The 23132-nt window shown below is 43.8% G+C and overlaps 1 pseudogene; it reads right to left on the bottom strand.

The window, feature by feature from the left end:
* Positions 1–13199, bottom strand: part of LOC126229636 (dipeptidase 1-like) — a 143193-nt pseudogene extending 129994 nt beyond the window's left edge.
* Between the last annotated feature and the right edge of the window lie 9933 nt (positions 13200–23132).

The raw sequence follows: 23132 nt of genomic DNA, 5'->3' as shown, positions 1-23132 counted from the left end.
GCCACTTCTGTCATTACTGCGCTGGTAACAAACGTCACAAATGTCGATGGCAGCCGGTAAAAGGCATTCGGCTCGTGTTGAGCATCAGTCCGGTACCGCTCACACCATCACGACAGAGCTTCTGAAGTTCAGGAATGTCTATCTCCAGTGGGTTCCACACAGCGTGGAGAAGGAGCAGAAACTGCAAAAAATGTCGACATTACTGCAGCACCTGGAACGACATCACGACGAAGAATATCGTTTCCCTCCCGTATTATTGTGGATGATGAAACATGCTATCATCATTTTGATGTGGAGAGCAAGAGTCAGAACCAAAAATGGAGGCATATGGACCGACTCCTCCAAAAAAACATCCAAAGCCGTGCGTGTAAGCGCTGGGAAAGTCGTGATGATCATTTTGGTTGACTGCAAGGATCTAATGCTTATCGACTGTCTGGAGCGCGGTGCTGCACTTAATGCACAATGGTACGTGGACATTTTGGAAAAATTGCAGGTTCTCATCAAGTCCCAACGCCCAGGAATGTTAACTGCCGATATTGTTCTGTTCAAGGAATGCCCGCCCATATGTTGCCAAGGTAGCCTCGACTACGCTTCAGAATTTTCGCTGGGAGGTTATTGTACATCCTCCACACAGTCACGGACCTTCCCTAAGGGATTTCCCCATTTTTGGAGCTCTGAAGAAAGAGGTTCGCGGTCTTCCATTTCTTCCGGATGAAGAGGTGCTCTGGGTACATTAATGGTTCCACGGGTAACCGCAAACTTATTTTTTACAATTCTTTTTTTTTCTCTGCTCATATGAGTGCAATTTATTCCCATAATGAAGCAACATGCTGTGCACGAAAGCGACGTAGACAGCTACCAGTATGACTTAAAATACTTGGTGACTGTAAACCCGTAGATCACCACCCAACAGCCTATATTTTAGTTCAGTTTCTAGCTGCAAGACAACGATTGTTGCTAAAAAATTATACTGGTCCAGCAAGTACGAACAATAATTCACAGCTGTTTCCGTGTATCTCTGAGTCCATAGGGCTGACATGCCGCAAATTATTCGATAGCGCTGTCGTCGTTTCTAGCACGCACCAATAAGTGTTCCACGCAATTTGTCAAGTGAATACTATGTGATCAAAAGTATCCGACACGTGGCTGAAAATGACTTACAAGTTCATGGCGCCCTCCATCGGTAATGCTGGAATTCAATATGGTGTTGGCCCAACCTTAGCTTTGATGACAGCTTCCACTCCCGAAGGAATACGTTCAATCAGGCGCTGGAAGGTTTCTTGGGGAATGGCAGGGCATTGTTAACGGAGTGCTGCACTGAGGAGCGGTAACGATGTCGGTCCTCGAGGCCCGGCACGAAGTCGGCGTTCCAAACATCCCAAAGGTGTTCTACAGAATTCATGTCAGAACTCTGTGCAGGCCAGTCCATTACAGGGATATCATTGTCGGGTAACCACTCGGCCACAAGCCGTGCATTATGAGCAGGTGCTCGATCGTGTTGAAAGATGCAATCACCATCCCCGAATTGATCTTCAACAGTTGGACGCAAGAAGATGCTTAAAACATCAGTGTAGGCCTGAGCTGTGATAGTGCCACGCAAAACAACAAGGGGTGCAAGCCCTCTGCGCGAAAAACACTACCACACCATAACACCACCGCTTCCGAATTTTACCGTCGGCACTACACACGCCGGCAGATGAAGATCAACGTGCATTCGCTATACCCACACCTTGCCATCGGATCGCCACATTGTGTACCGTAATTCACCACACCACACAACATCTTTCCACTGTTCAATCGTCCAATGTTTACGCTCCTTACTCCAAGCGAGGCGTCGTCTGGCATTTACCGGCGTGATGTATGGCTTACGAGCAGCCGCTCTCCACGAAATAAAAGTTTCCTCACCTCCCGCCTAACTGTCATAGTACTTGCAGTGAATTCTGATGCGATTTCGAATTCCTGTGAGATGGTCTGGATAGAAGTCTGCCTATTACAAATTACGACCTTCTTCAACTGTCGGCGGTCTCTGTCGGTCAACAGACGAGGTCGGCCTGTACGCGTTTGTCTGTACGTGTCCCTTCACTTTTCAACTTCACTATCACATCGGAAACAGTGGACCTATGGATGTTTAGGAGTGTGGAAATCTCGCGTACAGACGTATGACACAAGTGACACCCAATCACCTGACCACGTTTGAAGTCTGTGAGTTCCGCGGAACGCCCCATTCCGCTCTGGTTGGCTCTGAGCACTATGGGACTCAACTGCTGTGGTCATCAGTCCCCTAGAACTTAGAACTACTTAAACCTAACTAACCTAAGGACATCACACACATCCATGCCCGAGGCAGGATTCGAACCTGCGACCGTAGCAGTCGCGCGGTTCATTCCGCTCTCTTACGATGTCTAATGACTACTGATGTGGAGTTCTTGGCAGTAGGTGACAGCAAAATGCACCTAATATGAAAAACGTATGTTTCTACGTGTGCCCGGATACTCTCATCACAGAGTATAATTTGCCGGTCATTACGGATGACCCTCCTCTACGTAACGGATAGTGGTTACAAACTCTGTTTGTTGTATTGCATCCCACCGCTTAAATGTCTACGGGTTCAAATCGTCGTCTACGTACGGCTGTCTAATGTGTTTATCATCGTAGCATCTTTCTCGACACAGAGGAACATTCGATAAAACTACATTTGCTTAAGAAACACCAAAAAAAAAAAAAAAAAAAAAAGATTATTCTACATTGACACACTACCTCTCTGTTTCTATAGAGCGCAGAAGAACTAAAGAAGTAAGAAAAGTGAGTGAAGCTTGACTATCTCGTTCATATAAACATCAGAAAACATAAAAAAGGAGCATCATATACACAAACACTCTTCCATACGCAAACACTTCGGCAAGGCTGTCTTCCGCACATCGCGGGGTACTTTATCCTATTGTTAGTCATTCCCTCTCTTGTTCCACTACTAAAAAGAGCGGGGGAAAATGTTTGCCTGTATGATCTTTAAGAGCCATAAACAGCTTATATTGTCCTAATGGTTGCTACACGTATTGAACGTTGGAGGGAGTACAACAGTCCTACAGTATATCGGAAATGCTGCATTTTTTTTAATCTTCTTCAATAGCGTTTCGGAATAAATTCAAACAAGGCTCACGGAGAATTTTCGTATAGCTTAATTCTCTTACTGATCCAACAGACCAGTAACAGAACTAATTGTATTCCTCTATATTTTTTTCTTTATTTTTTTATTATTTTTTGCATTTTCTGCGATTCCCGGCGGGGTCAGGGATTTTCTCTGCCTCGTGATGACTGGGTGTTGTATGATGTCCTTAGGTTAGTTAGGTTTAAGTAGTTCTACGTTCCAGGGGACTGATGACCATAGATGTTAAGTCCCATAGTGCTCAGAGCCATTTGAGTCATTTTCTGTTATTGGAGTGGTGTAAGCGTCAATTTTTATTTCAGTTAAAACAGTGAGGCTAAGCTGCCATTTAACTGAAGCTCTGACCTTTCTAATGAAATTCTTTTATAATTGAGACACCCGGGCGGTAATACCAGTAATTAAGTATATATCACTGCGTGAATTACTTCGTAAACATTGTCATTTATTACGCTCGGAGTCAAATTGGGAGGTCGCGAATACTAAAAATTTGTGTAGTTTAGGCATTCTAACCGTTTTGTCGGCCTGGCTGCCGATGTTTCGGTGCTTTTGATTGAAGTTTCTCCATAAATCTACCAGGACATCTCACTTCATGTGTGATGTGCACCAGTTTCTTCCCTTGCAGGCTATAAAAAGTCTCTTCGTAGCATATGTTGCTGAGTAACGTTCGTGGTTTCATCTATTATCCTACAGGCAGCCTGTTGACGTTTGTAGTGCATTTATAGATAAGATTTTGGGCAGTAACCTTGTTGATTTTAGAAGTGTATTAGTGAAGGAGTCGCTGTCACCAGTTGTTTGTTTCGGGCACCGTTGATAAATGTAGGCAAATGAGTGTCGACTTGGAAACCACTGTTTCGTAGTGACTCCGCATTGTTGATAAGCGCTGACACAAGTCAGGGTGAAATTTGGAACCTACGTCTACATCTACGTCTACATAAACATTCCGCGTATCACCATGCTGTGCATGGGGGAGGGTACATTATATCTAAGTCATTCCACTTCCTCTTCCACTCGGAAATGCAGCGAGGGAAAAACGACAGTCTCTTTGCTTCCGTACGAGCTCCGATTTCTCTTATTTTGTCCTCGCTGTGCTGGCGGAAGATATTCATTGGTGGTAACAGAATCGTTCTGCAGTCTGTCGCAAATGCCGGTTCTCTGAACTTTGTCGACAGCTTTCCGCGGAAAGATCGTCGTGTTCCCTCCAAGAAGTCCCACTTGCGTTCAGAGAGCATGTGCCTGCTACTCGCACATTGATCGAATGCATCTGTAACAAATATAGCAGTTCGCCTCTTTTTGTAAGTCGACTTTAAGGGGGATCACGAACACTCGAGCACTACTCAAGAATATGTCGCACAAGTGTTCTGCACGCCATTTTCTTTGCTGATGTGCTTACATTCTTAGAATTCTCAAAATAAAGTGACGTCGACCATTCGCCTTTCCTACAACAGAACTTACCCGCTCGTTCCATTTCAGCCTGTATTGCAAGGTTACGCGTAGATATTTAGTCGATGCGACCGTGTCGAGCAGTACACTACTAATACCGTATTCCAATCTTAATTGATTGTTTTTCCTACTCACCTGCACTAACATTTCTTCAGTTTTAGATCAATATTTCGTTAATCACACGAAACAGAAAATCTGTCCAAGTCATCCTGTATCTTCCTACAGTCACTCAACGGCGACAATTTCCATTAAACTGTAGTGTTTGCAGAAAACAACCTCAGATAGTCCTGTGTTTGTCAGGGATAAGATTAGATCGAATTTAATTAGATTTTGTATAGCGTTTACAAAAGACCGTTTTTTTTACTTCTGTCACGGGGTAGATTAAAGTAATATTGTTAACGGAACAGCCGATGAAGTTGATGGCGTAAGAGAACGAAACGATATAGAAAGATCGCTTGGCTTGCATGCGCCATAGCTTAGGTGGCTCTTATACTTTTTATAGGCCAGTTTGAGGTTGTTCACCAGCTTGATGCCCCACAAGTCTCATACATCAAACTGCTCCTTTTTATTATTATTATTATTTCTTTCCTTCCTCAGACGATATGTCTGGTTAAAAATGGAAAGTGACGCGGACCTTTATCAGGCGTCACTTCCTTTTAACTGTACGGTATATGTTACATTGTAATTAGGAGTTTTCGGGTAATTGAACATGTATCAATAGTTACAGATTTCTGTAGTTGTATATATACGTTTGGATGTAGCTGTATTGCGTTGATGTACTGGTGGATATTGTGTGGTATGACTCCTGTAGTTGATAGTGTAATTGCTATAATGTCAACGTTATCCTGATGCCACATGTCCTTGCCTTCCTCAGCCAGTTGGATGTATTTTTCTATTTTTTCTCCTGTTTTCTTCTGTATATTTGTTTTATTGGGTATGGATATTTCGATTAGTTCTGTTAATTTCTTCTTTTTATTGGTGAGTATGATGTCAGGTTTGGTATGAGGTGTTGTTTTATCTGTTATAATGGTTCTGTTCCAGTGTTCCAGTGTTATTCTCCAGTGCATTTTGTGGTGCATACTTGTATGTGGGATCATGTTGTTTTATTAGTTTATATTGTATGGCAAGTTGTTGAAGTATTATTTTTGCTATATTCTCATGTGTTCTGGTGTATTCTGTATTTGCTAGTATTGTACATCCACTTGTGATGTGATCTACTGTTTCTATTTGTTGTTTGCAAAGCCTGCATTTATCTGTTGTGGTATTTGGATCTTTAATAATATGCTTGGTGTAATATCTGGTGTTTATTGTTTGATCCTGTATTGCAATTATGAATACTTCCGTCTCACTGTATATATTGCCTTTTCTTAGCCATGTGTTGGATGCGTCTTGATCGATGTGTGGCTGTGTTAGATGATACGGGTGCTTGCCATGTAGTGTTTTCTTTTTCCAATTTACTCTCTTCATATCTGTTAATGTTATGTGATCTAAAGGGTTTTAGAAGTGGTTATGAAATGGCAATGGTGTAGCCGATGTATTTATATGAGTGATTGCTTTGTGTATTTTGCTAGTTTCTGCTCGTTCTATAAAGAATGTTCTTAAATTGTCTACCTGTCCATAATGTAGGTTTCTTATGTGGACAAATCCCCTTCCTCCTTCCTTTCTGCTTAATGTGAATCTTTTTGTTGCTAAATGTATGTGATGTATTCTATATTTGTGGCATTGTGATCGTGTAGGTGTATTGAGTGCTTCTAGGTCTGTGTTACTCCATTTCACTACTCCAAATGAGTAGGTCAATGTTTGTATAGCATAAGTATTTATAGCTTTTGTCTTGTTTCTTGCTGTCAATTCTGTTTTCAGTATTTTTGTTAGTCTTTGTCTATATTTTTCTTTTAGGTCTTCTTTAATATTTGTATTATCTATTCCTATTTTTTGTCTGTATCCTAGATATTTATAGGCATCTGTTTTTTCCATCGCTTCTATGCAGTCGCTAAGGTTATCCAATATGTAATTTTATTGTTTAGTGTGTTTTCCCTTGACTATGCTATTTTTCTTACTGTTGTTTGTTCCAAAAGCCATATTTATATCATTGCTGATTACTTCTGTTATCTTTAGTAATTGTTTGAGTTGTTGATTTGTTGCTGTCAGTAATTTTAGATCATCCATATATAGCAAATGTGTGATTTTGTGTCAGTATGTTCCAGTAATATTATATCCATAATTTGTATTATTTAGCATGTTGGGTGGTGAGTTCAGAGCAAGGCAGAACCAAAAAGGACTTAATGAGTCTCCTTGGTATGTTCCACGCTTAATCTGTATTGGCTGTGATGTGATATTATTTGAATTTCTTTTGATATTAAGTGTGGTTTTCCAATTTTTCATTACTGTGTTAAGGAACTGCATCAATTTAGGATCTACTTTGTATATTTCCAAAGTAGATCCTAAACTGATACAGTTCCTAAACATAGTAATGAAAAATTGGAGAACCACACTTAATATCCAAACATTATTATTATCATTATTACTATTATTATTATTATTATTATTATTACTAGATTGACTTAGTACGTTAATGAACATTCAGACGACCATAGTTGAACCATCATCTAATACGAGTTGCAGATTGAGAAAAGATAATTGTTAGTAATAAAAGAGAAAAAGATTGCTCAGGGGACACCGCTTTAATGAAGCACTCCCCGTGCGGGCGCGGAGGTTTGTGTGCTCTGGATCCGGAGGGCTATGCCGACGGTAGCTTAGCTACCAGAAGGGTCACCCAAGCTGGACCGGCCGAAGGGGAGGAGCCAGACAAAGTGTGTCTCACAACGTCTATGTATCCCCATTTTCCTATCATGTCCTTGCCTTGTCCTTTTTCCTGCCACCCCTTGTCATAAGTGAAGGGTGGGGTACACAGGGCTCCTTAGCCATAGTGAAGGCACTCTGTCTAGGGGTGACAACCCCGAAAATAATCCTCTCAAGTTAACAACTGACATAGTATCTTGGACAGTGGCTTGCCACTGTCCCACAAAGAATAATCTTCAAATGAGCTTGGAGGAAAATTTCGCTGCATGCACTACCCCAGGTGGTAACCAGTGCACCCTAGTTGGCGTTAGAGGACCTTCTGATTCTGGGGAGTCCACATCAACTTGCTTTAAGGATGAGTCGAAGCATCCTGAAATCATCGTACGTAAACTCAGACCAAGACAGCAAAGGTTCTTCGCAACATTTAATGCTAATTCACTGCTCAAAATGGGTAAATTGAAACATCTGACCGATTCACTTACACAGCACAACATAGTACTGACAGCAGTACAGGAAACCAGAGTCACACATGATTGTACCTTTGAGTTCCAAGTATACAGAATCCTCAAAGGAAAAGTGGGTCAGTGGGTAATGAAGAATGTACCCCATTTGGGTACAGGATTTATAATCAGGCATAAGATACTGGATTCAGTCATTGAATTCACCTTCCGAAGCAGTCCTGTATCCATCCTGTCCCTCAAATGTGCTAACAATGTCTATAGTGTAGTCAATGTACATGCCTCAACCAACCAGCACAACAGACGCAATCCAGACGGAACGGAGAAATTCTGGGAATACTTAGAAGATATTCTCTCTAAAATTCCAGAGACACACACCGTCATACTGCTTGGTGACTACAATGCCAAATTCGGAAGAGAGAAAAAGTACACAAATATAGAGGGCTACTATCCAGCACATATGAGACCTAACCGCAGTGGGGAACGATTGGTGAATTTGTGTAGGACTTTTGGGTTGGTCATGAAGTCTACAGCCTTCAAACACCTGCCAAGGAAACAGAAGACTTGGATTTCACCCAACACCAACTTGGATGAATTCCAGATAGATCACGCGGCCATTTCAAGAAAATTTCAAAAGGGAATACAAAACGTGAATGTATTGAGAAGTGACAATCTGGGCTCAAAGATCAAAATGAGACTCCAGCCTAGAAACACTAGCGTACAAAAAACCCTCAAGATCGCGAGATTTGACGTAGAGCGACTTAAGAACATTCAAGAATTAAGTCAGAGACCGAACAGTACATATTTGAACAGCTGGGACCAACTGAAGGAGACTCTTGTGAAGACGGCCAACGAACTCGCCCCCCTCACCAGAAGAGGGAAGCATCCGTGGTGGAATGGAGACTGTGACAATGCAATAGCCCAAAGGCAGACTCTCTGGGAGAATTGGAATTGAAGAAAACAAATATAAATTGGGAAAACTCTTTGGAACAATGAAGGCTAACAGCTAAGATAATTCGAGGAACCAAACGGACCTTCACACCAAACCAACTAACCCAAATCGAAGAGAACTTTGCTAGGAATTAATCCAGAGATTTCTATAGAACCTTCAAGCAGATACTCAAAAAATACAATGCACCAAGCCTCCACTTCAGAAACTCACAGGGCAAACTGGTTTTTAAAGACAAGGACAACTGCCACCTCTTAGCTTAGTACTTTAAAAACCTGATCAGCTGTTCTCCACCTAGTGAAGACTTCAGCTACAAACAAACCACACCAATCCCGGACTCACTGCCTCCTTCATTGGAAGAAGTTCGACAAATCATTCAAATTCTCAAGAATAATAAGACATCTGGAGGGTACTCTTGTAACACTTCTGACACTAACTGTAACTGGGTTTTCTCTTTTGATGCTAGTCAGTTGTCAGGATGAGCATTACTGCAAAGGGCATTTGATTCTAAAGCATTATGTCAGGGTGAAAATACTAAATAAATTAATTTTTCTCTCTTAACATCATGTGGGCAAGGTGGGTTCTTCTTTGGCTCGGGTATGAGGTAGAATGAAACAGCATTTTTACATAAGATAACTTTTATTGAAAGTTTTGTTCAACTGTTTCCTTACTGGATGTTCTGGCTCGGAGAGCGGCAGCTGTGTCGTTTGCGAAGCCTTCTGCTGCGGCAGCGGCGGCGTCTGATTACGTGTGGCGGTGTGTATCTCGTGTCGCCGTCTTGCCCAGTTGACTGGAGACGCGCATCGTGCTGTGGCCCGTTTAATTCTTGAGAACGAAGTCGTGAATCGGATGGTGATACCTTGGATGTGGCGTCCCAGTGTTTCTCTTCTATAAGCGGCCGCGTGTGTCAGTGTTGTGCGTTGGCCAGCGGAGCGGCGCGGTGCGGGAAGGCCAGTGTCCCGAACTCGAACAACGGCCTCCCGCTTGCCAGTCTTCGGTTGTCAGATCTTCATCCCAGCTCACAGGTGACTGCTGATGTGAGGCCGTCTCCTTCCCGTCCTCACGAGTCACCCGGGTACGTAAAAATCAGTCTTCAAATACCTTCTAAGTTCTGTCTTCTGGCGGCGAGGCTGCGGCTTGCTATTCCATCACAGCGGCGGACTTGGTGCTTCTGTGTACGGTGTAGTCTCTTCCTGCATGACGGTCTTCAGCACCGACTGAACTATACTGGAACTGAACTCGAACCGAAACTGACTGAAAACTACTGCTACTCTCGTCGGGTCCACTGCGTTTCGCATATTTATTCACTTCAGTTCACTGGAGGTGAACGACTTCACGGTCATTGCCTCTTCTGTCACGTTGAAAAGCTTCTCGAAGAATCTTCTTAACATCGGTCACTGGCTCTTGGAATGTAGACGAGGGCCTTTGATCACATGTGCAATTGAGAAACACGTGAGCCAGTCGGGCGATGCCCTGACGGCTGAATCGACAACTTCCGCTTATGTGGGGAGGGTGATGGCTTCTCCTGAAGGTGCTATGCTGGCTTGCAAGCTCCGGCCGTTGCCACTGCTGCTTTGTCCTCTGTTTCCCAGTGTGTAATTCTTCTAAACTAAACTAAGTTTTTCATTTTTTAAAATTTCTACTTCACTTCACATTGCTTTCACTAATTTATTTACCTATCTTAAGTACCACTCAACACTCTCCCATTGCTGAACTCTAGAAACGCGCTCCCGATTAACTGTCACTGTATGATCATCTGGATAGATGTCTGCCTGTTACACATTACGACCCTCTTCAACTGTCGGCGGTCTCTGTCAGTCAACAGACGAGGTCTGCCTGTACGCTTTTGTGCTGTACGTGTCCCTTCACGTTTCCACTTCACTATGACATCGGAAACAGTGGAAATAGGGATGTTTAGGAGTGCGGAAATCTCGCGTACAGACGTATGACACAAGTGACACCCAATCACCTGACCACGTTAGAATTCCGTGAGTTTCGCGGACCGCCCCATTCTGCTCTCTCACGATGTCTAATGACTCCTGAGGTCGCTGATATGGAGTACCTGGCAGTAGGCGGCAGCACAATGTACCTAATATGAAAAACGTATGTTTTTGAGTGTGTCCGGATACTTTCGATCACATAGTGTATATGTGTTCTCAAAATAATGAACATATGAGAGACAGCTCACTCTGTTCATTCACGAGACGTAGTAGGCACTAAATACCGGCGCCCAGGTAGACACAAGTTCCTTCATTTCATCATGGCATTCGATACATTCCGTCACTCTCGCCTACTGAACAAAGTACGAGCGTCCGGAATAACAGACTAAGTTTGTGATTGGATTCAAGAGTTTCTAGCAAAAAGAACACAGCATTAATTCTCAATGGGGACAATTATTTAGACGTAAAGGCCGCCCGGCTAGCCGTGCGGTCTAAGGCGCTGCTACCCGAGCGGGAAGGCGTGCCAGTTACCGGCACAAATCCGCCGGTGGATTAGTGTCGAGGTCCGGTGTGCCGGCCATCCTGTGGATGGTTTTTAAGGCGGTTTTCCATCTGCCTCTATGAATGCGGGCTACTTCCCCTTTTTCCGCCTCAGTTACACTATGTCGGTGATTGCTGCGCAAACACTGTCTCCACGTACGTATGCACCATAATTACCCTACCACGCAAACATTGGGGCTACACTCGTCTGGAATGAGACGTTCCAGAAGGGGAGGGGGGGGGGATCTATTGGGGGCCCAATACCACAATAACCCAGGGTTCGCTGTGGGCCGGCGGTGGGGTGAGTGGACTTCTGTATCTTGTGGGGTTGTGTACCACCGTGGGCTATGTGGGGGACGAGGCCTCTCCGTCGTTTCTAGGCCCCCAGTTCATTACATACATACATTCATATACAGACGTAAAAGTAGCTCTGGGCATGCCCCAAGGGACTGTTATAGCCCCGTTACTTCGAGCAGCATACCTATAAATGACGTACTATACAACATCGGAAATTCCATGAGACTTTTCACGGATGACGCTGTTTTATATTGAGAAGTCGCAACGTTAGAAAATTTCAGCGAAAAGCAACAGAACCTGGAGGGCATCGAAGACTGGCGCAGGGAGTGGAAACTGATCCCCATCATAAACTAATGTTCCTTAGGGGTTGTTGCCTGTACATAGAGAGGAAGACCCATTGCTGTGCGATTACACGATTGCAGAATATTCACTGGAAGCAATTGATTCAATAAAATACCTAGGACTATGCATACGGAGCAATATAAAGCGCGACGACCGCATTAAACAAACCGAAGGTAAGGTAGACGCCAGACTGAGATTCATTTGGAATTCTCAGAAAATGTAGTCCATGAAAAAAAGGGGAAATTTATATAACACGCGTTCGACGAATACCTGAATATCGCTAGTGAACGTGGGATCCGTACGACACTGGCTTCATAGAAGAACTAGAAAATATCCAAAGAAGAGCAGCCCATTTCTTTACAGATTAATTTCGTAAGCGTTAAAGCGTCACCTGTCAACTAACTGCAGTGGAAGTCGCTGCAAGAGAGGCGTTCTGCATCATGTTGTGATTCACTTTCAAAGTTCTCAGAAGGGTCAACAAATATATTACTTCCTACTATGTATATCTCGTCGCGGAAAGATGATGAAAATAAAGTCAGAGAGGCAAAAGCCCACACGGAACCATTAGCGACTGGAACAAGAAAGGGGAGAAATGACAGTAGTACACAAAGTACCCACCACCGTACACCACAAGGTGACTTGCAAGATCTAAGAACTATGAGCTATGAGCTTTTGTTAATCTTCGGTACTATGAACCAAATCTCTTGTCTCTAACTCTTGGTTTTCCATATCTGGGTGCAAGGGGGGGGGGGGGGGGGAATCTTATGGAACAGAACAGACGAAGAAAAAATTACCGGTAAACACGGGCTCTGAAATACATACCTTAAGAGCTGTGAGCACTTCTTTAGTAGAAGAAATGTTTTGACAGTACGAAGATGAACAAATGCTCATACCTCTAAAGGCATGTACTTTTGATCCCATGCTTACTAGACATCTTATGCTTGTTCTGGTTCATTCTACCATCTTTCAATCCATGTAAACCAGAGACCTCGAACAAATTTATGTCACGATAGCGAAGAGGAACAAGTGCTCGTAGTTATTAAGGTATGCCTTTTAGAACCTTTCCTTACTAGACATTTTTTTCTTGTTTTAGTCCTATTACCACTTCCTAAGGTCTGTCGATGGAATTCCTGTTCACCCTGTGTAGAGAACAAATGAAGTGCAGCGTGGCAGGCGCGACAGGCGTTGACTCACCCGTCGACGAGCGGCACCTCGGCGAGCAGGCGGCGCACGACGTCGAGGCGGCTCTGCGGCCAGGGCAGCCAACCCATGGCCAGCGGCAGCCCGACGCCGACGCCCGCCGCCAGCGCCGAGCCCAGCACGCACACCACCAGCGCCACGCACCACGTGCGGCACGCGCCGCGCCGAGCCCGCGAGCCGTCACCTGCGGCAGACACGCGGCACGTCTTCACAGGGGAAGTAGGCGCTTCCTCTGCGACGGAGGAGGGCCGTTAGTATGTCTCACTGACGTCTTTTGATACCATTCCTCACAAGCGACCATTAATCAAAGTGCGTGCATATGGAGTATCGTCTCAGTTGTGTGACTGGATTCGTGATTTCCTCTCAGAGACGTCACAGTTCGTAGTAATAGACGGTAAATCATCGAGTAGAATAGAAGTGATATCTGGCGTTCAGCAAGGTACTGTCATAGGCCCCCTGCTGTTCCTGATTTACATAAATGATCTCGGTGACAATCTGAACAGCCCCCTTAGATTGTTTGCAGATGACGCTGTAATTTACCGTCTAGTAAAATCATCAGACGTTCAATTCCAATTACAAAATGATCTAGAGAGAATTTCTGTATGGCGAGAAAAGTGGCAATTGGCACTAAACAAAGAAATGTGCGAGGTCGTCCACATGGGTACTAAAAGAAATCCTATAAATTTTGGGTATACGATGAATCGCACAATTCTAAGGGCTGTCAATTCCACTAAATACCTAGGAATTACAATTACGAGCAAATTAAATTGTAAAGACCACATAGATAATATTGTGGGGAAGGCGAAACAAAGACTGCGATTTGTTGGCAGAACACCTGGAAGATGCTACAAGCCCACTAAAGAGACAGCCTACATTACACTTGTCCGTCCTCTGCTGGAATACTTCTGAGCTGTAAGGGATCCTTACCAGGTAGGATTGACGGAGCACATTGAAAAAGTGCAAAGAAGGGCAGCTCGTTTCGTGTTACCGCGCAGTATCAGTGAGAGTGTCGCTGATATGATACACGAGTTGGGGTGGCAGCCACTGAAACAAAGGCAGTCGTCTTTGCGGCGACATCTATTTACGAAATTTCAATCACCAACTTACTTCTGAATGCGAAAATATTTTGTTGACACCCACCTACGTAGGGAGAAATGATCATCATAATAAAATAAGAGAAATCATAGCTCGAACGGAAAGATGTAGGTGTTCCTTTTCCTTCCCGCCATTCGAGAGTGGAATGGTAGAGAGGTAGTATGAAAATGGTTCGATGAACTCTCTGCCAGGCACTTAAGTGTGAATTCCAGAGTAACCATGTGGATGTGGATGTAGATGTAGACATGTGGTTACCCGACACTGAGGGCGTCGTTCCTCTTTCTCCACATAATACCTAACTGCACTTATTAACAATCTCCAAAATAAAATTCTCACCCTTCGGAATAATTCTCAAATTCCTTTGATATTCGATAGAAAGTATCACCTTAGGCAGTCCAATTAAACAGGAATAGACACATCTAAAAAGAGCAAATCCAGAAGTTGAACAGACAAATATGTAAGAGACGATCAAAAATTTTCCGTCTCATGGCGTTGCTGCAGCGTATAGAAACGTAGCGCGACTCCGACGCGCGTATATAAGGACGGACATGTAAGCAATGGAGCACTGTGACATACTTGTTTTACCTTGTGCGTCCGGTAACTGACGAAACGTCAACTATGGCGTCGTTATTACCAAATAAATCCAAAAAGAACCAACATATTCTCATTCTTTTCTTGGCTGCCGAAGGGCAAACACCGCTAGACATCCATTAGAGAGTGAAAAATATGTATGAAGCCGCTTGTCTATCGAAACCCACCGTTGTAGGATTTTGTGCCAAGTTCCGTGCGGTAGCGGTCCGACACAAGTCGCCCGTCTATCTGGGAGGCCAGCCTCATCCATTATGGGCAAGTGGGGGACACTCGACCACCTGCCCTGTAGTCTTCGTCTCTCTCCATGAGATTAACACGACTGAGGTCCTTTATAAAAGATCGTAAAGGGACGACAATTCCTCCAGTGCAATTCACTGCAAGATAGTAGTACAACATGGGGAGGTTTGCTGTTCAAATATCCTAGGAGGTAGTTCGGGAAAATGTATTACATCCTCGCAAGATAATGTTGTGAAACGACCATGACAAGAAAATAGAGCTAACATGAAAGTTTACCGCGAATCGTTCTTTCCATCCATCATTCGCGAACAGAACAAAGCTGTGAGATATGATATGGACATGGTTTATACAAAATATCATAAGGTGACATGCAGGTGGCACGCATTTGACATTCGGTATATTCCTCATACATACACCTGGATCGTTTGGGAAAGATGTACGGAGTTTGTAATGTTATACTGTACACATTAGTTTAGTTCCTAACTGCCGCAAGTTATATAAGTGGTGGATAACAAGAATTCGTTCAAAGACCGTACAGTCAACAGTCGGCACCTCAACCAGGCAAAATCCCCGTGCGCAATGCCGTAGTGTACATCCCAATGACACACTTGGTTGAAAATACTCATATCGTAAAGCACCGTGTACTGCTGCATGAATAATTCCGTAGCTGCGTACTGTACATTCTCGGCCGACAGGAACAGTCGACCATTCAAGGCCTTTTTTAAGAGACCTAAGGAGTGAAAATCGTCTGCGGTGGGGTGGGGGTGGGGGGGGTGTAGCGGAGATCACGACAACAGGACGATGCTCGAGTGCCTCCCACTAGAGGCGGCATAACTTATGCATTACGACATTTGTAATATCGGGACGTGAGTTATCATGCGTTATCAATTGATGCACCACTCAAAGTGGTTTTCGACAGACGTGCTGCGCCATACACAGTACTCATTCTCCAGTGAATGTCTACCAGTGTTTGTCCTTTAATAGCCCAGAAACACATTAATCCTGATCTGACGCATTTCTTAATAACCTAGCCATAGTAACGTTTCCACATTTACTGCACCCCCGTCGGAAAGATACAAATGCCTACATGTTGCGGCTTATAGGCCCGTATTGGCGTTATGTTGCATTCACGCTGTAGCAATGCCCACGACCGGAAACGTTTTGAACCCAGCCTCTCCTTCCCCTTATGTTAGAATTTTCGTATGTTTTCTAAGCTTCAGTTACACCTAATTTGTAAGCATTCCTTTCGTTCCATGTCCTACAAAAAGGATATGTTTTGTAATGAGATTTTCTCACAGGCCCCTGTGGATCCTTGTAGAAGGAGATATGCACTACCCAAACCGAAATCTGTTATCAAAGGCAGTGGTGTCGACCATTCGACTATTCCACTCACAAAGAGCACGTGGGAAAAACGAACAATGCGTATATTAAACACCGAAATCAGTCTATATATTCGAAGTATCTGTACATTGTGTGTTACCACGTCGCAGAAACATACTACTGTACGAAGTACTGTCGGTTTTCAGATGCTAAACTAAGCATAGTATAACGAAAGGTGTAGAAGCAAGGCCTACATGATTGTTGCTCTATTCATCTGCATTTCCTTATAATCTCACTATTAACAAACGTTCCATGAAAAACTGTAATCTTCCAGATGTACAACTTGTGCATGCCCAATTTTGGTCTTTATGAAAATGAAACGCAATCTGCTTATTTTCACCTACAATTCGTTTTTAACTTCTTTTTTTGAATGCGCTACATCACAATCTTGGAATCGTTCAACAGTGTACCAATCCTGTATTATTTCTATAGTGGTAAACTCTTTCCAAAATTACAAAACTGCATGGCTCCTGGGAATTGGCTACAGCTTCTGCGTGATAATGGCAGCATTTTATTTTGAGGTAAGACCAATGTGCTGTTTCTGAATTGCATAGCAAAATTATGTTTCAAGATAAAGTAATTTGCTAACTCATCCATCATCTCGCACTTACATGAATATTACAGTTAGTGCTTATATCATATTTATTAGTGTAATACTAAGTAAAATGATATTGTAATAAACCTTAAGTCTTAATGACAAAATACTTTGCTGTCACTGTCTGCTGCAGACCTTTGCTTCCTAATTATCATTACCTGTCTCAGTAATAACTGGACATGTAGTTTATAACACCAGCTGTTTTAGTAACATTGTCAGGAGAATAATTACCGCGTAACAGTCCCGATTTTGAGATCACTTCCCTAAACTGGTAATTAAAATAGAGCAGTACAAGGTAGACATAATGAGGAAGTTTTATAGTGTGTTTTCACAGCTAAATTTTGTGCTGCCGTGTCGTGGTTTGATGTTATACGTCGTACATAATGGGATGGACAGAGAAGTTCCGAGGGTGTATGCGAGTTAAGTCTTACCTGCTCCTCTGGCTTGCAAGGGAAGCGACTAATTTGCCTTCTCAGGTGCGCTTGCGGCAGGTGGCGGCTGGTAAGGAAGATGGCATCAGAGTTGTTAATAGCCTCTTATCACAGTAGCGGAGGGGAGAAGTCCGCCTGTCGTGCTGTTGTGGACTGTTTCGTTACAGCTACTCCATACTGAACCTTCGACTCAGACAAATTTATCTGCGGGCAGCATGTTTTAGTTGGCCAAGCAGAGCTTGCTGCAGTCTGGCCCTGTGCAATGTGTCGACTGAACTGCTGCACAGTGTCATGTTGTAGTGGGTACGGTTATGGTGGAGCTGGAGCTAACTTTGGGTCGACTCTACATTTTGCTTGTTTTAAATAAATCCGTAAGTGTTCCGTTCCTTCCATAATACATGGGATAGTACATTGGGACCACAAAGAGGGGTCTGTGGTAATTGTTAAATATTTGATCAGTGTCCGTCACTGTAATTTCTTTGTGCACCTAGTGTAAATGTTACAGAGTGGGAGTGTAATTTCCTTTAAAAGACTAAACCAATGTAATTGTAAATAATACGTTTCGGTTTCGTGGTTGACATCACTACAAAGTTAGGCTACATCCATATTTGTTAACTGTCACAACGCTTTATGCTTGGAACTGTACTGGTTATGCCTGTAGCACTGTGTGTGGAACTTAAATCAACTACTTTTTTCTAGTGGGAGGCAATGGTGCGGGAAACATCACTGTTTCGATTATGATAGCTTTCTTTGGTCATAAATTATAGTAATTAATATAAGATGGACATTTCGTGTCATTAATTACAGCTTTTATAATAAGGGTGATGAAGATATAGAGGAAGATATATTTTGGTAGTGGTGGCCATATTGTGTAATAAATTATGCTGATTAAGAGAAGGTGCGTCTTAAATTGTAACCATTAAAATAACTGTGTAGTGAATTAGGCATAAAGATACGAGGAAATCTTGTAATCATGCAGGCATACTATTACATCTCAGGAAATCGGATAGCGTTTCATCCCCACTTTTTAATTTCCAGCTGTTTATATCTCACCCAATTTTCCTACAACGGTTGTGGAGAAAGGAGAGGGGGGGGGGGAGGAGAGTCAGGCAAAAATATAGACTCTGTACTCTCCGAGAAACGAAACTGACAACATACGTGCGCTCCGACAGTAAATACTCGTTACTCGGACAGAACTCGCGCAGTATAAACACTACTAGTTAGTTCCGATATTCAATAAACTAACACAGGCTCCGACAAATCGCTAAAGCTTTTGCTACACTATGCTCACCATCGTGGACGGTGACTATTAGAGCTTCCCTGCAACGCAAGCTTCTCAAAACCAGCCGCTCAGTCACGCAATGGATATTGATGCACTTCATGCACCCATGGTTGAAGTGATTGGCGACGCAGTCATCGCGTCCCACAACGCAGTTGCACGCCAGCATATTCCACCTGTCGAGGCACCTTCAACAAGAGACCTACAGCCCTCGCAGCAACCTCGACAGGACTGTATGGAGGTGGAAGAACACTACGACCAACGAGACAAAATGGAGGAAGTTTAGGTGTCGAAGCCAACCGAGAAGGAATCATCACCCAACAACATATAAGCTGCACTGCTAACTCATGCACAACTATTTACAAAAGGTCTTTTATCTTCTTTTTGAAAGTACAGACGAGAACGTAGGTAGACTCCACCTCATGGCACTAGACAATCTTATTAGACGGGAATGTGAGTCATTATTGAAGCGCATAATCAATAATACGGTTGCAGGGCTAGGCCGTGTGAAAATTTACACTGTTTCAGGATTAACTGTAAATGCCATTCTTTCCTAGACAAAGCAAATTTGGTGCTATACCGAAATCCTTTACCACTAAACAAGGCATTAACAATAAAATTGAGACAGCCCTTAAGGTGGACAAATAGCTAACAGAAATGACGTGCTGCAGCGAAGTTACTGCCATCATGCGATTTAGTAACAACTGCAAACATGAAACGGGAAGGGGCAGCAAAGTTATAACCAGTTTGTGTTTTGACACTTAGATCATAGCGACTCCCACAGTCGTTTGTACTCATGGAGTTCACTGTCATGTGGACGTGTAAGCACCGTTCGTCTTGCAGCGCTATATTTATTGCAGCTTGAACACGCCAGCAAGCAGTGCAAAAGTACACAATATGTCATTGCTGTGCAGGCCCACAATAAAGTGATACCTGTGGGAGAGCAAGTCAACCAATTTGTACCGGTGGTTACAGTGTCCTGCCTCAAACCTTCCCAATGTATCTGAAACACAAAGAAATTAGCAAAATTACATCTCTCAACAATGTTACCCTCCGAGGTGCAGCAGCTGTGTTTGAAAACAGGCCCCCAAAAATTACGAGGCGGTATACAGAATTCCTGTCCTTGCCAACTTAACAGTGACCCAAAGCAAATTTCAGTAACTCCACTTCTAGTCCGCAGTGGCCAACCTGTGCCACGACGATAACGCTGCAGCCAGTGACGGTGGCTCCAGTAGATTCACCGCCGATATCGCCGCATCCTCCTCTCATGCAGCATACTCAACTACACCATCAGCAATGTGTGTAATCTGTGAGTCATAAGGAATTCCACCAAAGCATGGTTCCCTGGGACCAATTCTACCAACCAGAACTCTGTCTCCTCTGGCTCCAATGACTCCTCACCCTTTTCCACCACAGTATCAAAGACTCAACCAAAAGAGTGGATGTTAGGAACTATCTCGTTAGTGATTAAGTGTAATTATGGCTGTGATGACTGATATATCGTACTAACAGTAACCTAATGGGCCTACTCAAGTACCACAAACGCATTCGATCTGCATGTTAATCCAAAATATGTTGAGCCCACTCTTTACACCCCAAAATTACCTATAAAACCCTCCAGCGGAATGCAACATCGCTAAAGGCAAACGAAGGTAGACCTTGACATTTTCTGCTCGCAGCTGAAGCCAGCATTTGTGCCATCACCGAAACGTGGTTAAAACACAACGAACAGTTCGCATTCCGTGGCTGTCATTAGAAAAGATAGAGATGATAGCCATATGGTGGGGCAGCGCTGGCTGTTGGTGAGACAGGATGTCCACTTTTCCGTCATCAGTCCTTGCTCAAAATGGTTCAAATGTCTCTGAGCACTACGGGACAACATCTGAGGTCACCAGTCCACAGACTTAGAACTTCTTAAAATTAACTAACCTAAGGACATCACACACATCCATGCCCGAGGCAGAATTTGAAACTGCGGTCGTAGCAGGAGCGCGGATCCGGACTGCTGCGCCTACAACCGCTAGCTCGCAGCGGCCGGCTCAGTCCTTGCACTTGGCATGATTCATTGCAAATGGTGAGTGTCCGCCTGTGGTTTAAGGACCTCCATCTGGATTTGATCTTATCATATGAAGTACCTAATGACAAACATTATTTAACAGCAAATCCCTTCTGATATTAAATGACTTTAAAGGCCACCACGCACTGTGGGATGCAGGATTGCCAACGCAACAGGAAAAATGCTATTGGATGAACTACAGCTTGAAAACCCTGTAGTACTAAATAATGGCTCACCCACATGAACAGTCCAAGCAAATGAAACCGCGATGGCAATCGATTTGAGCACAGTATCCCCTGCACTGTGTAATATATTGATTATTCCTTGCTACTGTAGTGTTATCTTGAAGCAGTGAGAAAGGAGGACAGGCGTTCCAAGGCGCGGAAGCAGAGACGATGCTGAGGGCAGACGAAACTAGGAGAGATTTGGTTACATGAAGTAAACCGTAAGGGGAGAGCCTTGCGAAAATGCAGACGCCCCCAGGCGCGGTCCCAGGGCGTTAGTTACTCTTGAAGGAATTAACATGTAACTTCATGTGCAGTCTAGACGCTGTGGTAGGTTGCCACCGTAGAATTTTGTAACCATCAGGCACGTAGTAGCGTATAAATCCAGCATGATACCAGCCCTGAAAACAGCAACGTCAGTAGACTCACAACAGTTAGAAAGAGAGTGAAAACGCCAACACCTGTTGACCTAGGAGTCCCTACTCCAAGGAGCCCGAGGGGCGGGGCTAAATGGCGTATAACAACAATGTTGCAAGCCTAATTTGGCAGAGCAGTTACGTTTAGCTTTCACCTGAACAATGTTGATACCAAATACGGACTTAGTTAGTGCAACTGCATTAACATCCCCGCCTTAGGAGCAGTAGAGGGGACCTAACTAAACCGTGATTGGCAGGCACCTGCAAGGGATCTACGGGATTGGCTGGGTGGCTATAAGTGGGAAAAACAGTGCCCCCAAGCGACTCTTTAAAACCCCCTAGATTCCGCATTTTGGCGGAGATCTCAATCACACGATCTGGGCGCCGAATCCGCGTCCGTCGACTCCAGCCTCGGTACAGCTCACGCATAAGTCTGCTCTCTCACTTGGAGTGCCTCAGTGAACAGTGTCACATTCAGTATGTTTTGCTTTGGAACTAAGTTGCTAGTGTATGCTACTGTGGTCAGCATCCACCCCTGAGACTTCTGCACTGATTTCTGTCGTAACAGCGTTATTCATGCTTTTTATAACCCTAGAACTAGCCTCCAGTGTATTAGTTAGTCCTGTCTGGAATAAACAACTATTTCAAAACCCTGTTTGTCCAAGAGTCTCCACAACGAGTTCCCTACCGAGTCTCACCACCTGCATTTCTAGTAAATGCCTGTACCAGTGTTGGCTCAGATAGAAGAAAACAATCAAATGCCTTCACTGTGAATTGTCCTTCTGCCTTCTGCTCTGTACCGCTCGGGAGCGCAACTCTTACCAGCAACCCCTTTTTCCCTCTCCCACCTATGTCAAAACACGACAACTGACTACCAGAACAACATGGGAAGGATACTGGAAACTTTACGAGTAGGTTCGAATTATTTGCTGAGTTTGAAATTAGGGTACAGCATAAAGAGACTGTCAGACGGCCAATCAACCTCAAATAAAACACAAAGATATCCAATTGGAACCTATACGAAACGCTGCTAGAAGAAAAACTGGAGTCGATCATCGAAACCAAGCCTTCTGAAAGGGACTATGTAGTCTTTGCATCACTTATCAATGAAGCAGCGGAAGTCTCAGTACCTAAAAAATGACACAAGAGGACTACTCATAGGCCCCCAACCTGTTGGTGGAGGCCAGAATGTGACACAGGCCTCAAGGAACGAAGGAAAACATTAAGAAAATACAAAACTTCCTCTAATGGTGCAAACTTGAAATATAGATAACAAAAGTCATGGCATAACGATGTGCACAGATACAAATGGCGGTAGGTTACCTACACAAAGTATAAAAGGGCAGCGTGTTGGCGGAGCTGCCATTGGTACACACGTGATTCACGTGCACAGTTATCGGACGTGATTGTGGCCGCTTGTCTGGCATTGACAGGCTTTGATCGTGAAATGGTTGTTGGAGTTAAATACATAGTAAATTCCATTCCAGAAACTGTTAGAGAATTCAATATTCCGAAATCAAATGGCTCTGAGCACTATGGGACTTAAGATCTGAGGTCATCAGTCCCCTAGAACTTAGAACTACTTCAACCTAACTAACCTAAGGACATCACACACATCCATGCCCGATACAGGACTCGAACCTGCAACCGTAGCGGTCGCGCGGGTCCAGACTTTAGCGCCTAGAACCGCACGGCCACAT

This window comes from Schistocerca nitens, unplaced genomic scaffold (assembly GCF_023898315.1).
Source record: "Schistocerca nitens isolate TAMUIC-IGC-003100 unplaced genomic scaffold, iqSchNite1.1 HiC_scaffold_376, whole genome shotgun sequence".
Lineage (NCBI taxonomy): Eukaryota > Metazoa > Arthropoda > Insecta > Orthoptera > Acrididae > Schistocerca > Schistocerca nitens.
The sequence above is the reverse complement of the archived record's forward strand: the minus strand, read 5'-3'. Positions and strand labels throughout refer to the sequence as shown.